The sequence below is a fragment of the Meles meles genome, unplaced genomic scaffold, assembly GCF_922984935.1.
Source record: "Meles meles unplaced genomic scaffold, mMelMel3.1 paternal haplotype, whole genome shotgun sequence".
Lineage (NCBI taxonomy): Eukaryota > Metazoa > Chordata > Mammalia > Carnivora > Mustelidae > Meles > Meles meles.
In genome coordinates, this window is record NW_025721600.1 from 99,593 (window position 1) to 112,416 (window position 12,824).

Consider the following 12,824-nt stretch of genomic DNA (forward strand, 5'->3'; position numbering starts at 1 on the left):
TGTCTGTCCTTGTACTACCACCACCGGGTCCTGACTACACTGTCACTGCTGGCCCACCCTGGGGACTTAGAGGCAGGACCTGGCTCCAGGGAGAAGCTGCAACAGAGCAGGACCGCACCCACTTTGTCCCCCACTCCAGATAAATTCCCACATGGGGTATCCTCACAGCATGAGGGTGGGGCCATGTCTGCTGCCATCTGGATGGGGCATCCCTCCTGGAGTGGGACTCTCCACCATGTGTGTGATGTATGGGGAGCTCTGGAGGACGATATTGGGCTGGGAGCGGGGCACGCAGGGGGAGGCCCTCCTGTACTGCACCCTCATTTGGACACGTCCCTTCCAGCTGGGGGTGGGACAAGCCCCATCCTCTCCTCCTACCCTTCTGGGCTCTGGGGTAACCATTACCAGGGGCCAGGCCAGTCCCTTGGCCTCTGAGTCCCCACCAGACCCCTGGGAGCCATCCTTGGGCCACACGTGTATGTAAAGGTCACAGACCACAAGTCCATCCCAGGGCCCACAGTCCTACAAGCTTATCAAATTGTGCAGAAGTTAACTTCTCTGCCTGAAGGCCTTGCTGCCTCTGGGAACCTGGCCCTCCATGTGGGAGCTAAGGTGGCTTCTGTACAATCCCCAACCCACCCCCTCCACCATCCCACCCCTGGACTTGGCAGCTGGAGTGGGGTGGAAACCCTGTGGGGACAGTCCCAGGGCCTCTAACTTCTCCCCTCTGGGCCCGTAGGTGGCAGTGGGACACCAAGGGTCCTCAGTTGTCACACCAGGCATGGGCTTACCCTGTCACTTGACCTCCTTCCTGGCCTCCCACCCTAAGCGCAGGGTCTCCCTGCCTGCAGCCACGCCGCCTCCACCCCCAGAAGGGGAAGGGGGGTGCTGGTGAGCAGGCCCCTTCAGTGCCCTGGGGCTGGGCAGGCTGGTGCCTGGGGGTCTCTGTGGCACCCCACATACCCTCAGCTCCAGGAGCGAGCTTGTCCCTTGCTGTTCTGAGTGTAAGAGGGGCTGCATGGAGCTAATATGGGATTCTCTGGGAAGAGAAGGCTCCTGGGGTGTCCGTCCTCTTCTCCCCACAGGAGACAGGGGTGGAGGCAGGACTTCTCACCTCTGCCCTCAGGGCCAGCCTTGCATCTCCCAACTGTGGGACCCACTCTGATCTAGGACTCTCTCTTCCTGGAGCCTAAGCGGGATTTCTGCCTCAGCAGACCCTCCCTGCAGCCACACATATTTCAGGTGGAGGGAAAGCAGGAGAGGATGGGCAGAGCGAGGTTCCATTCTGGGTCTTGTTCACTTTGTCGTGGAAATAGAAGTTGTGTGAGGAAGGGGGTGGAGGTGGACCCCGAGGTCACTGGCCCTCCAAGGCCCTGTTTCTTCCGGGGAAGCCAAAGCAGGCACTTGGGCAGAGAAAACCCTGATCCTTTCCACACCCCCCCCAAACAGGGTACACACAAAGTCCAGCACCACTTATGAGAACAAAAAACCAAACATATATTTTTGGGAAACAATAAAAACTGTGGCATGCGGAAGGCATTAGCACACAGAAGATGTGCTAATGTGAGAAAAAATGGGCTTTCTTTGCATATACTCGATTTTTTCTTGAAGGAAGACTTTCTGAACAGGAAAGATGTGTGAAGCGTCCTCTGCCTGATAAGTTGAGACATATTTTCGAAGACTGCATGTAGGAGAATGGTGAAGTCGCCCTGAGACACATACTGCCATCGGCTGGTGCTTGTTCTGTCTGCCTGGGGGCCCCAGGTCCCTGGGGAGGTTTTCCCATTCGCCATTTCTGTCTCTGGTCAGCTGGCTCTTGCTAGGAGAGATATGACCCTTGGGGGTACCTTGCTGATTGGAGGCTATCCCTCCAATCACTCTCTTCTGGTCTGTGGAGGCGAAAGCCCTGTGGGGGCAAGAATGCCTGTGTACTGGGGCCTGCAATTACTTGTGCTTATATATCTCTGAGGCCCGAATTCCTTGGTGGAGTCCCAATTTTTCCACCAGCATTTTTCCCACAGCTGTCATGATCGTCTGAGTTTTGGCAGCCCTGTTGTCCATAACCAATCTGCTTCTGACTGGCACCCAGCTCTGGGCAGGAGCCGGTGCAGGCTTGCCCTTTTGAATGGGGCATTCCAGTCCTTTGCATTTTTTATTGGGATTAATGCACTGCAGAAAATTTTTCATCCTTTGTCTAAAGTGGCTTTCCGGAAAAACATGTCCCTTTTCTGGTGGCATGAGCCAGAGGTATTTGCTCCCAAGGCTCTCTCCTGATCCTCGGACCTGTGGAGGGTGGCCTATCTCACTAGCTTGGGAAGTCCTGATTTCCAAAGGCTCTGCACACCTGTCTTCATTCTGTTCTGGTTTAGGTCTCTTCTGGTCCTTTCCCTCATCAGTGGTCTCACTGTTGCTCTGGCTGTCACTTGGTTCCTCAACCTTTGGTCCACAGGGCTCTTGCTGCCCCTTACTGCTTGATCCACTTGAGCTAAGGTTATGTGACACGGGGGAAGCTGGTGTCTCTCCACTGGCACACTCATTTTGTAAACAGGATGGTGACCCTTGAGTGGTCAAGCTGTCTGCAGCAAGGACAGCATTAGTGTGAGAGTCTGGCAGGAGCACAATGGTGCCACTGTCTTCAACAAGCCCACGAGTGGCAAAGTCTGGAAGGAGGATATCACTGGGAGAATCTTGAGGAAGCAAAGCAGTTGTATGGCCTTCAGGCTGATTTTCCGACTCTATCTTCTCTTGGAGCTCAACTTTGCTAACCTTTGTTTTAAGGTTTACCTCCTCTGGATCTTGATCAACCAACACTGTAGATGGTGAGGGGCTTTTCCTAGCACCTAGATATCCTGATCTCCTCAGATCCACATAAATGGCTGGTTTGTTGGCCAGCCCACTGGGTCTTAAGACAACTTTCCAAGCAGGGGCCTTCTTGGCCTCCATCACCTCTATGGCCCCCTCAGACCTTGGATTTTGGGACCTGAGCTTCATCTTCAGTGTTGCTACCATGGCTGGTGAGGCCTGACCCCTCTCCCCTCTTTTAGCTCATTCCTGGCCATTGCTAAACTTGGACTTGGTTCTAGGTTGTCTTTCTTGGCCCCCATAACAGTCTTGCTGTACAGAGTTCTGTTTCCGAGGCTGAGAATGGATGCCTGAGAAGGTGATCTGCCCTCCTGTCTTAATAAAGACGTCTCTGAGGACTGATGGCCATCACCAGGTTAAGTCCCTCCCAGGGCCTGCTGGATTTGTTTGCATATGGGTGAGGGAACAGGCAGGGAGCTCCCTGAAGTGGTATCAGACTTTTCAGTTATACCCTTCTCTCCTGGATGGGTCTGAGGTGGTTTCCCCAAGAATTTGGAAAATTTGGCTCTTGAGGGGGTCCCAGGGACAAAGGTGACTGAGCACAGAGAGGGGGACTGGGGAAAGGGCAAGTGTTGAGCTTCACGTAGTTTGATATCTATGGGCTCAACAGTTTGGAGAGGTAGGTCCCACTTACGCCTCACTTGAAAACTTATGATGTGTGTTTCCAGCTTCTGCTGAGTATTAGGACAAAGGAAGGACAGCTCATGGGAGGTGTTTACACAGGGTTTCCAATCCTTCAAGGGTGCTAGATTTCTGAGAGCCTTGTGGGGTTGGGACTTGGGAAAAGCATGGCTGGCCACAAACCAGGATAGACGGACAGTCACAGGGATCAGACCTTTACTGATCTGTCCCAATTTCCTGTGCAAATGAACCTTTAAAGTTTTTTTCTAGATATTTCTTATCTGGGCCCCTGGCTAAGTATTTTCCTGGATCACCCTCCAAGGCCCTTATCAAGGGTCTTCCAAACTCCTCAGAGTTGGTTCCCAGAACCTTCAATGGGAACCTAGCTGAGATCCTGGAGAGACCTGTTGGTGTCCTCTTCAGACACTGCCATAGACCCTTACCAAAGTTCTTCTCTAGTTGGAATCTTGCTTGATACTTCCTGTGGTATCTGGACCTGGTCCTCCATGTAGCTTGGCTGCTTTTGCCTTTAAACACAAAGGGCCTTGAGAGCCCCTGCTCTCTCTGTGCCTGACTCACCCACAGAGATTCATCTTGAGGCCACCTCAGTTCCAGAGATATCTGAACCTTGTGGGGCAAGCTGCTTTGCTGTTTATCCCTGCTGAGCTTCCTCTGAAGCTGTGGCTTCTGGATATTAAAGATGACAAAGTCCCCTTGAAAGGTGGAACCTGATCTGTGGGCCTGAGAGGCCTGGTGATCCTCAAGAAGCTTGGGAGGGACTTGGCTAAAGAATTTTGGAGATCTTTTCTCCATAGTGGGTAAAGTCTTCCCCCTTCCTTGTTGCTTTGGCAACAAGGGCCACTCCAGATATTGCATTTTAGTTAGGATGAAGGATCCTGTCTTATTCTGGGATGCAGCACAAGATACTCCACTGATCCTCCTCTGGGATGGGAGAGAAGGTGGTCTTATTGGGACAGATAGTGCAAGGGAGACCTGGGGCTGGGGCAAGTTTAGCTTTGAGGGTTGGGGTTGGATCCCACAGTGGAGCAATGGTGGGGCATGGGAAAACTGTGAAGATATTTGATCCTGGTTTAGAACTGGCAAGCAATTAGACGTCCCATTGAATAAAACAGAGGGAGCCTGTAGTGGAGAAGAGTGAGTAGAGAACAAGGCAGTGGCCACCAGCGACTCACTGTGCAGAGAGGGGAGACCCCAGAAGAGCTGGCTGCATTTCCATTGCAAGTGGTCTTCCAAGACCTTGGGAGATGAGAATGGCTGAGGTTGGGCCAGTGGCTCTGCGTTGTTTTTCATGTTCCAGAAGGATGGCGGGGAGTGGTGCTCTGCTCAGCACCCAGCAGCTTCCACAGAGTCCCCCAGAAGCTCACGTGGTCATCTGGGCACCACTGTTTGAAAACTGACCCAAACTTTTCTTTCTCCTTCCAACTCTTCAGTTCTACCCTTTTGCTGATTAGTAGTTCAAGGAGTTCTGGACATCCAGATTGACAAACGAAGGCTTATGAGTCTCTATCTGCCTGTTAGTAAGGCCACCCCAGAACGAGGCATCTGGTGGGTGGCAGGAGATGTGTTCATGCTGGCACTTGTGCTGTAATGTGCCAGGCAAGAACAAGGACTTGGTACTTTCCCACCACCAGGAAAAGGATAAAATGGGGTAGCTGGCATGGCCAAGGCCTGAGATGTCTGGAACGAGAGGCCCAGTAGGAATTACCTGGAAGAAAGTTCTTTCTCACTGTGTCTGGGAGGAATTTTTTAAGTTAGTTTGCTCTTCCTGAGGTATTGCTGGCAGGGTGGAGGCCAGAGGCTGAGGGGGGGTGCTGTCATCGGAGCATGAGCAGGTGATGAGGCCACGGTGGGAGCAGCGTCTTCCACAGTCTCCCTGCATGGCTGATGGGCTCCAGCTGGCACCCCTCGGCACACCTGCCCAGGGGCTGCTTGCCGTAAGGACTGGGGAAAGACCCCTGGTCAGAGACCCTTGCCAAGTGGCTAAGGAAGACAGGAGGTGTGAGCTGCCCCTGCAGCAGCCCGAGGCTGGAGGGGACCCCATGGCCCTCCATGCGCCACACCCACGTCACAATGCTCCTGCTGTCCCTCAGCCTGGGACTTTGGTCACAATATGTCCCATGGCTCCTCCAAGCCCACCAAACAGCCCCAGAGGCCATTTCCCACAGTGCGGGGTCCACACCATAGACTTGGGGAGGCCCCCCCAGGGGAGAAGGGGGCAGATTCTTTACCTTTGCAGAAGGGAGAACAGGTCCCGAACCTCTTCCAGATCATGTAGGCAATCTCTGAAAACTGGAAACAGGAGACCAGGTCACAGTGGAAGGCGGGTCCCAGTGGTCTTAGAGGAGGCTGTGTACAATGTCCCTCTATGGGAGACCTTTGGGAGATTGGACTTGGGAGCCCCAAACAGCACTGTTCAAGGCCACGTGCCCAAAAGGTGATTACAGGGGTCATGATGTGGATCATGTCTTAGTCTTTTCCAAAGTGCTTCCTCGTTCATGACCTTGCTGGAGGAGGAAGGACCATGTGGCCTCACAGAAGAATCTGAGTAGAGTTGAACAGCTTGTCCACAGCAGGAAAGGGAGTTTCCTCCCCCAGTCTAGGCCCTGGGGCCCCTGCTGGTGACACCGGTTTCCAGCCCCTCAGGGCTTTGTTCTGGCGCACAATCTGGGAAGCTTCCAGTTTCCCCTCTTCCTCCCCGGAGCCCCCCACTCAGGGCTCTGTTTCCTGGGGGATGGGTTCAGGCCCTGGTGTCCTGGAGACAGTGGGACTGCCCCGTCAGATTTGGGGGGACAGTGTAACTGGGGCCCGCAGGGGTGTGGCGGATGCTCACCTTTCAGAGTCTGGCTTTTCTGGCTTCTGTTGCTCCTTCTCCATGGCTCTGCTTGGTACTGAGAAAAGAGAACACAGGGAGGCTGGGACACCCGCCCCAGCAGCAGGTGCTCTCTGCTCATGAGTAGTGTGACTTCCTACATTTAACTAAAAGGGGGTGGACTGTGATTTTCTTTAGTTTTACTCATTTCTTTTTCAAAATGGATACAAATATTTCCAGTTTTCCTTCTTTGAAGAATGTACAGAAGGATACTCTATGTGAAAAGTTTGCCACTGTTCTTCTGCTCAAGAAACACACACAATCCCAGACCTGGTGGCACAGCTGGACTTTTTCACATAGGACCCCACTTTCCAAGGCCAGAGCCCCACTCTAGCTGCTGCTTGGGACCTCCTGGGCTCAGTGCTACACTCAATAAGCCCCGGAAGGGGGAACATTCACCTGAAACACCTGTCCTGGGACAGTGGCTGGTGACCCGGTGCTCAGGGGCCTGACCTCCGCTAGCCAGGCAGCTTTTAGCCTCTGGTCCTCGGCCACCGGTCACTGTGTTCGGGACACTGTCCTGGAACCCTCCACCGCACCTGGACTCCTGCCCAAGATCTTCAGGGAGAAATCCTCATGTCCCTCTAACCCCTGCCGAGTCTGGCTTGTCCTGGATGGATGGTGGTCTACTCTCTCCTGAGAATACCCGTTCTATGCTTTCCCATTTCAGGAGTTTCTCCAGTCACTCAGAAAAGTGGAAAGAATAATAGAAAATAAGATAGAATCACACTCTGCTGGGTCTGGGCCAAGGGTTCCTTACCTTCCTGCTCTTCCTGTGTTTCTTGCCTGGTGGTAAGGATGGATCAGGCTGGAAATAGGAAAGTAAGAAGACGAAGAGCCCCAGTCCACACAAGGCAAAGATGGCATTAACTGCCCAGATAGTGGGACTGGAGCTCAGCCAACCATCAATAAAAAATTCCTGAGGGAAGAGATAATTATCCATCTCTTTTCTTATCAGACATTAGTGTCCAATCGCACTGCTGCCCTCAGGCAACTGAGCCCTCGGTGTGGAGGTGCAGACACAAGCCCCACGCCCACATCACAGTGCTATTGTCTGGTCACAAAGGGCTCCTAAGGGAGGGGGAGGGGACAGAAGAGAAGCAGCCCCTCCCCCCACCCTGTGGCTCCATCCCTCCACCCTCCCCGGCCTCCAAGTTCCTCCCCTCAGCAAACACCAATCTCTTCTCTGTATCTATGAATCTGAGTTTCTTTTTTTTTTTCAATTCTACATACAAGTGAAACCATATGGTATTTGTCTTTCTTTTATTTAACATGGTACTCTCAAGGTTCTCCATGTTACCACGACCATCACCATTTCATTATTTTTTATGGATGAATAGTATTGATGTGTGTTATATCTTTATCCATTCACCGCAGTATGCATGATTCATTTAAGACTGATGTTTTCTTATTGACTTTCTGTGTGGATGACTTTTCCATTGATGTAAACTGTTGAAATTCTATACTTTTGGGAACCACATGTTTAATGTTTTTGATGTCACGACCTTTTAAAAATATAAATCTTTTAACTATTGTAGTTTTAGTTAAACATACTATTTTTGTCTTCACTCTAGCTTTATAAGTGATTTACCCATTACCTCTGCTGTACATATACTGTATGTTGCGTTTGCCTTTAAGATTTTATTTTTATGTATTTTCTTGTTAATTATGTCATTACTTTTTAGTTTAAACAAGTCCCATCAACATCTCTTATAAGGCCAGTTTAGTGGTAATAAAATCCTTTAGTTGTATATTTAGATAATTCTTAATCTCCCGATTAACTCCGAATGGCAACCTTGCTGGGTAGAGCATTCTTGGTTGAATGTTTTTCTCTTTGCACCCTGGAAAGGAAGGCAGGTTGCAGTCAGCCAGCATTTTTTTTTATTGTTTCTAAAAACTTATTTTGTGAGGGCCTGTATGAGGGCCTGGTTAAACAGAGGAACTTACTTGCAAACCCCAGATATAGGGGTGAGCCAGACCAGATGGAGACATCCAGTCAGTGGGGCACGCATATATTTACTATGGTGAATTGAAATTCAATTGGTCACCCCTATTGCCCACTGAGCATGACTGTGCTGTTTTCCCTGTGTGTTGGAATCTCATTGGCCACCTGTGTGTGGGACAAGCTCAACCACCTTTATAAAGGTTAGTCTGTGAGGCTGGCTGGGGGGGAGTAGTCATTGGGGTAGCCATTGGGGTAGTCGTTGGCCTCGTCGGGATCATCGTTTGGTGATCGGTGTCATCTAGAGTGGCGTCCTCTGGAGTGGCATCATCCGGGGAGTGGCCTTGTCCAGGGAGCGGCCTCGTCCAGGGTGTCGCCTCGTCAAGGTCGTCGTCATTGCCTCTTCGTAAGAGATGGCCCCTACCAGTCGGTTTGGTTTCCGATGCTTGGCGCGAAATAAAGCTTTGCGTGACTTTCTCCTTGCATGAGTCTCATTCCTTTGATCACGGACCCTAACATCGGGGGCTTGTCTGGGATCAAATGACAAGAACTGAGCCAACATCAGAATTTCTGGGATCCTGTTTGTCTGACTGGTTGCAGAACTCCAGAATGTAGTCCACCAGGGGAGAAGCTGGATGCAGCCATGCTCCCCAGGGCTGGAGTGGATGCAGGGATGCCCCATCCCTCTGCTGGTAAATCAACACGGGGTTCGAGTCCCCCTGGGCAATCACCAGGGTTTTCAGTCCCCCTGGGCGATTAGGGGGTTCAAGTCCTCCTGGATGGTCACCAGGGATTTTGAATCCGCCTAGATGGTCAGGGGGTTCAAGATCCCCTGGACGGTCAGGGGGTTTGAGTCCCCCTGGATGGTCAGGGGGTTCGAGTCCTTGTGGGCAGTCACCAGGGGATTCAAGTCCCCCTGGATGGCCAGGGGGTTTGAGTCCCCCTGGGTGGTCACCAGGGGGTTCAAGTCCCTCTGGATGGTCAGGGGGTTCGAGTCCCTCTAGGCAGTCAGGGCATTCGTCCCCCTGGATGGTCAGGGGGTTCGAGTCCCTCTGGGTGGTTACCAGGGGGTTTGAGTCCCACTGGATGGTCAGGGGGTTCTGGTCCCCCTAGGAGGTCCCCAGAGGTTTCAAGTTACCCTAGGCTGTCAGGGGGTTCGAGTCCCCCTAGGCAGTCAAGAGATAAAGAGAGTCCCCACCAGTGGCAGTTTCTGGGTAAGGATCGCTGGGCCTGCAGTTGTTTTTGCCTTGTTCTTTTGTTGTCTGTTGTCTGGTTTGTTGGGGACCAAGAAAGTCCCCACAAGCAGCAGGCTCTGGATGGGGATCACTGGGCCTGTGGTTGTCTTTGCCTTGGTTTTGTTTTTGTTTTTGTTTTTTGTTTTTGTTTTTGTTTTTGTTTTTGTCTGTTGTGTTGTTTGTTGTATTTGGAGAAATGGGACAAGCGGGGAGTAAGGGACCTGTGACACCCCTAGGTCTTGTTCTCGAACATTTCAAGGATTTTCAAGGTAAAGCCACCCAGTCGGGTGACAAGGTTTACCCAGGAAAACTAAAAACACTCTGCACATTAGAGTGGCCTACTTTTTCCACAAGGTAGCGACCGGAAGGAACATTTGCTTAGGCTCAGATATATTCCACCCTGAGTGAGGACTTCGATCTACATAGAGACCAAATACTGTACATTGTGGCCTGGCAATATCTGATAGAAGAACCACCCTCATGGCTCAAGTCTCACCTTCCCCCTGCTAATGAAACTATCTCTCTCCTTCTAAGGCAGGTCAGAGCACCAAAACAAGAACAGACAGATGAGGGGAAACAGGGGAAGAAGACCGTTCTACCTCCACTGGATGTGGAGGATGTGGAATCCCCCCCTTTATCTGTCCCCTAATCCTGACTCTTGGTCCCAAGATGGCCTTACCAGTCCACCTCAATGTGGTCGGGGTCTGCCTACGGGACCACCAAGCAGAGAGATCGCCCCGATCTTTCCCGTTTCATCTATCCCCTTCTGCCTCCCTTTACCTCACCAGTACTGTCTGCGCCAATGGCGCCTCTCCATGAAGTTGCTCTACTGATGGGAGAGGGAGCCCCCACCTAACCTATATCCCTTTCTCCTGTTCTGACTTCTATAACTGAAGGACCAACACAAATCCTTTTCTGTCTACCCTCAGGATTTAATTAGTCTCTTAGAGGCTCTTTTTCTTACCCATCAACCTACCTGGGTGGATATTCAACAGCTCCTTATGGCTCTCTTTAACACAGAAGAGAGGGATCGCATCATGCAAGAAACCCATAAGGTGATAAGCGATAGATTTGGCAGGGACCTCAGTCTCTGGCGAATGGAGGACTACTGCCCGAGGAATCCCCCAACTGGGATCCAAACTCTGATGAAGGCAAGGAGAGCTTATGTTTCTACCACCAGGCTCTACTGGGAGGCCTCCGTGCAGCTGCAAGGAGACCCATAAATTTATCTAAAATTAGTACATTGGCTCAAGGTAATAATGAGTCTCCAGGAGCTTTCCTAGAAAGGCTTGTTGAAACCTATAAAATGTATAGCCCAATCGACCCTGGGTCACCCGAAAATCAGAGGGCAATGAATCTTGTGTTTGCCAGAGAGTCAGCCCCAGATATAAGGAGGAACCTTCAGAAAATTGAAGGATTTGAAGGGAAGAATATGACTAAATTAATGGGAATAGCAGAAAAGGTGTTTAAAAACAGGGATGCACAAGAGGATGAAAAACAGACAAAAAAATTGGTTAAGGTTTTGACATTACATGAGATAGGGAGGAGACAAGTAGGGGATAGTAAATAGAACGAAAAGCCAAAGCACAGAGAAGGCAGGAAGGAAGACTTAGATTCAGATCAGTTCACTAACTGTAAGGAAAAAACATTGGGCCAGGGAGTGCCCCAAAAAGAAGACAGCAGTGTTCGCCACCAGAGACTGAAGGGGCCATGGTTCGGAGGCCCTCCCCGAACCTGGGTAAAATTGGAAGTGGAGGGTAAATCAATTGATTTTTTGGTGGACAAGGGAGCCAAATTTTCATCATTACTAAAACCTATGGGAAAACTATCTGGAGAAGAAGTCTGGGTACAAGGAGCAAATGGCACAGAGAGACAAAAATGGACAACAGAAAGGACTTTAAATTTGGCCTCGGGAGTAGTGAAACATCGATTTTTGGTCCTCCCTAATGCCCCATATAAATTGATGGGAAGAGATCTCCTCCATAAGTTAAGAGTTGGCATTCAGTACTCGGAAGAAGACATGGCTGTAACCTTGAGACAACCCACTGTACAGGTGTTATGGCAGCAGTAGATGAATACCTCCTTTAAGACCCAGCCTCAAAACCAGAGGAGACAAAGGGGTGAGCCTTCTCCAAACCCTACAGGTCGAGTTTCCCAAGGTCTGGGCAGGAGGGAAGCCCCCTGGCTGAGCCAGGGGACAACCTCCAGTGGTGCAATTAAAGGCGATGGTTATGGCTGTTCACATTTGGCAGTACCTCCTCCCCCGGTGAGCAAAGGAAGGGATCATAAAAGACATTAACCCCCTCCGAGGAGATGGGATCCTAGTTCCTTGCAAATCATGGAACACATCTTTGCTGCCCGTCAAAAAGTCAGAGACTGGGGAATACCAGCCCGTTCAGGACTTGCGGGAAGTTAATAAATGGGTTGAAGATATCCAACCGACAGTGCCTAACCCCTATACCCTACTCTCCTTCCTGGGCCCCAAAAGAACTGGGTATACCATATTAGATCTCAAGGATGCATTTTTCCGCATATCTTTAGCAAGGGAATCTCAGCTCCTCTTTGCTTTTGAGTGGTCAGACCCAAAGAAAGGGTTTCAAGGCCAACTCACCTGAACAAGATTCCCCAAGGATTCAAGAATTCACTCACTATTTTTGACGAGGCCCTACATGAGGATTTGTTTGATTACAGAACCTCCAACCCAGGAGTCACTCTGTTATAGTATGTTGATGAATTGCTAGTAGCTGCTGAGGACCATGAGTCATGTTTGGGGGGATGAGAGCTCTCTTACAGACACTGCAGGAAAAAGGGTATCGGGTGTCAGCAAAGAAAGCACAGCTCTGTCAGAGCCATGCCACTTATCTAGGTTTTGATCTCCATGAGGGTTTGCATTCACTGTCTGAGTCCAGGAAACAGGTGATCACCCAATACCCCCACCCCATCACATCCCAACAAGTGAGGGAGTTTCTTGGGATGGTGAGTTACTATAGACTGTGGATACTGCAGTTTGCAGAGATTGCCCAACCTGTCTACCAACTGGCAAAAGGGGGGCTCACTATGATAAAGTGGACAGCTGAGGCTGAAGGAGCATTTCGCGAATTACAAACAGCCTTACTGAGTGCCCCAGCATTGGTCATCACAGATGTTACCAAGCCCTTCCACTTTTATGTGGATGAGAAAGCAGGTGTGGCCAAAGGAGATTTGACTCAAAATCTGGGGCCTTGGCAAAGGCCAGTAGCCTATCTTAGCAAGAAACTAGTTCCAGTAGCAGCTG

The 12,824-nt window shown here is 50.7% G+C and overlaps 1 pseudogene; it reads right to left on the minus strand.

Annotated features, from left to right (window-relative positions):
- Positions 1-1,539: 1,539 nt before the first annotated feature.
- LOC123936538 lies at positions 1,540-7,322 on the minus strand (annotated as a pseudogene).
- Positions 7,323-12,824: the final 5,502 nt, after the last annotated feature.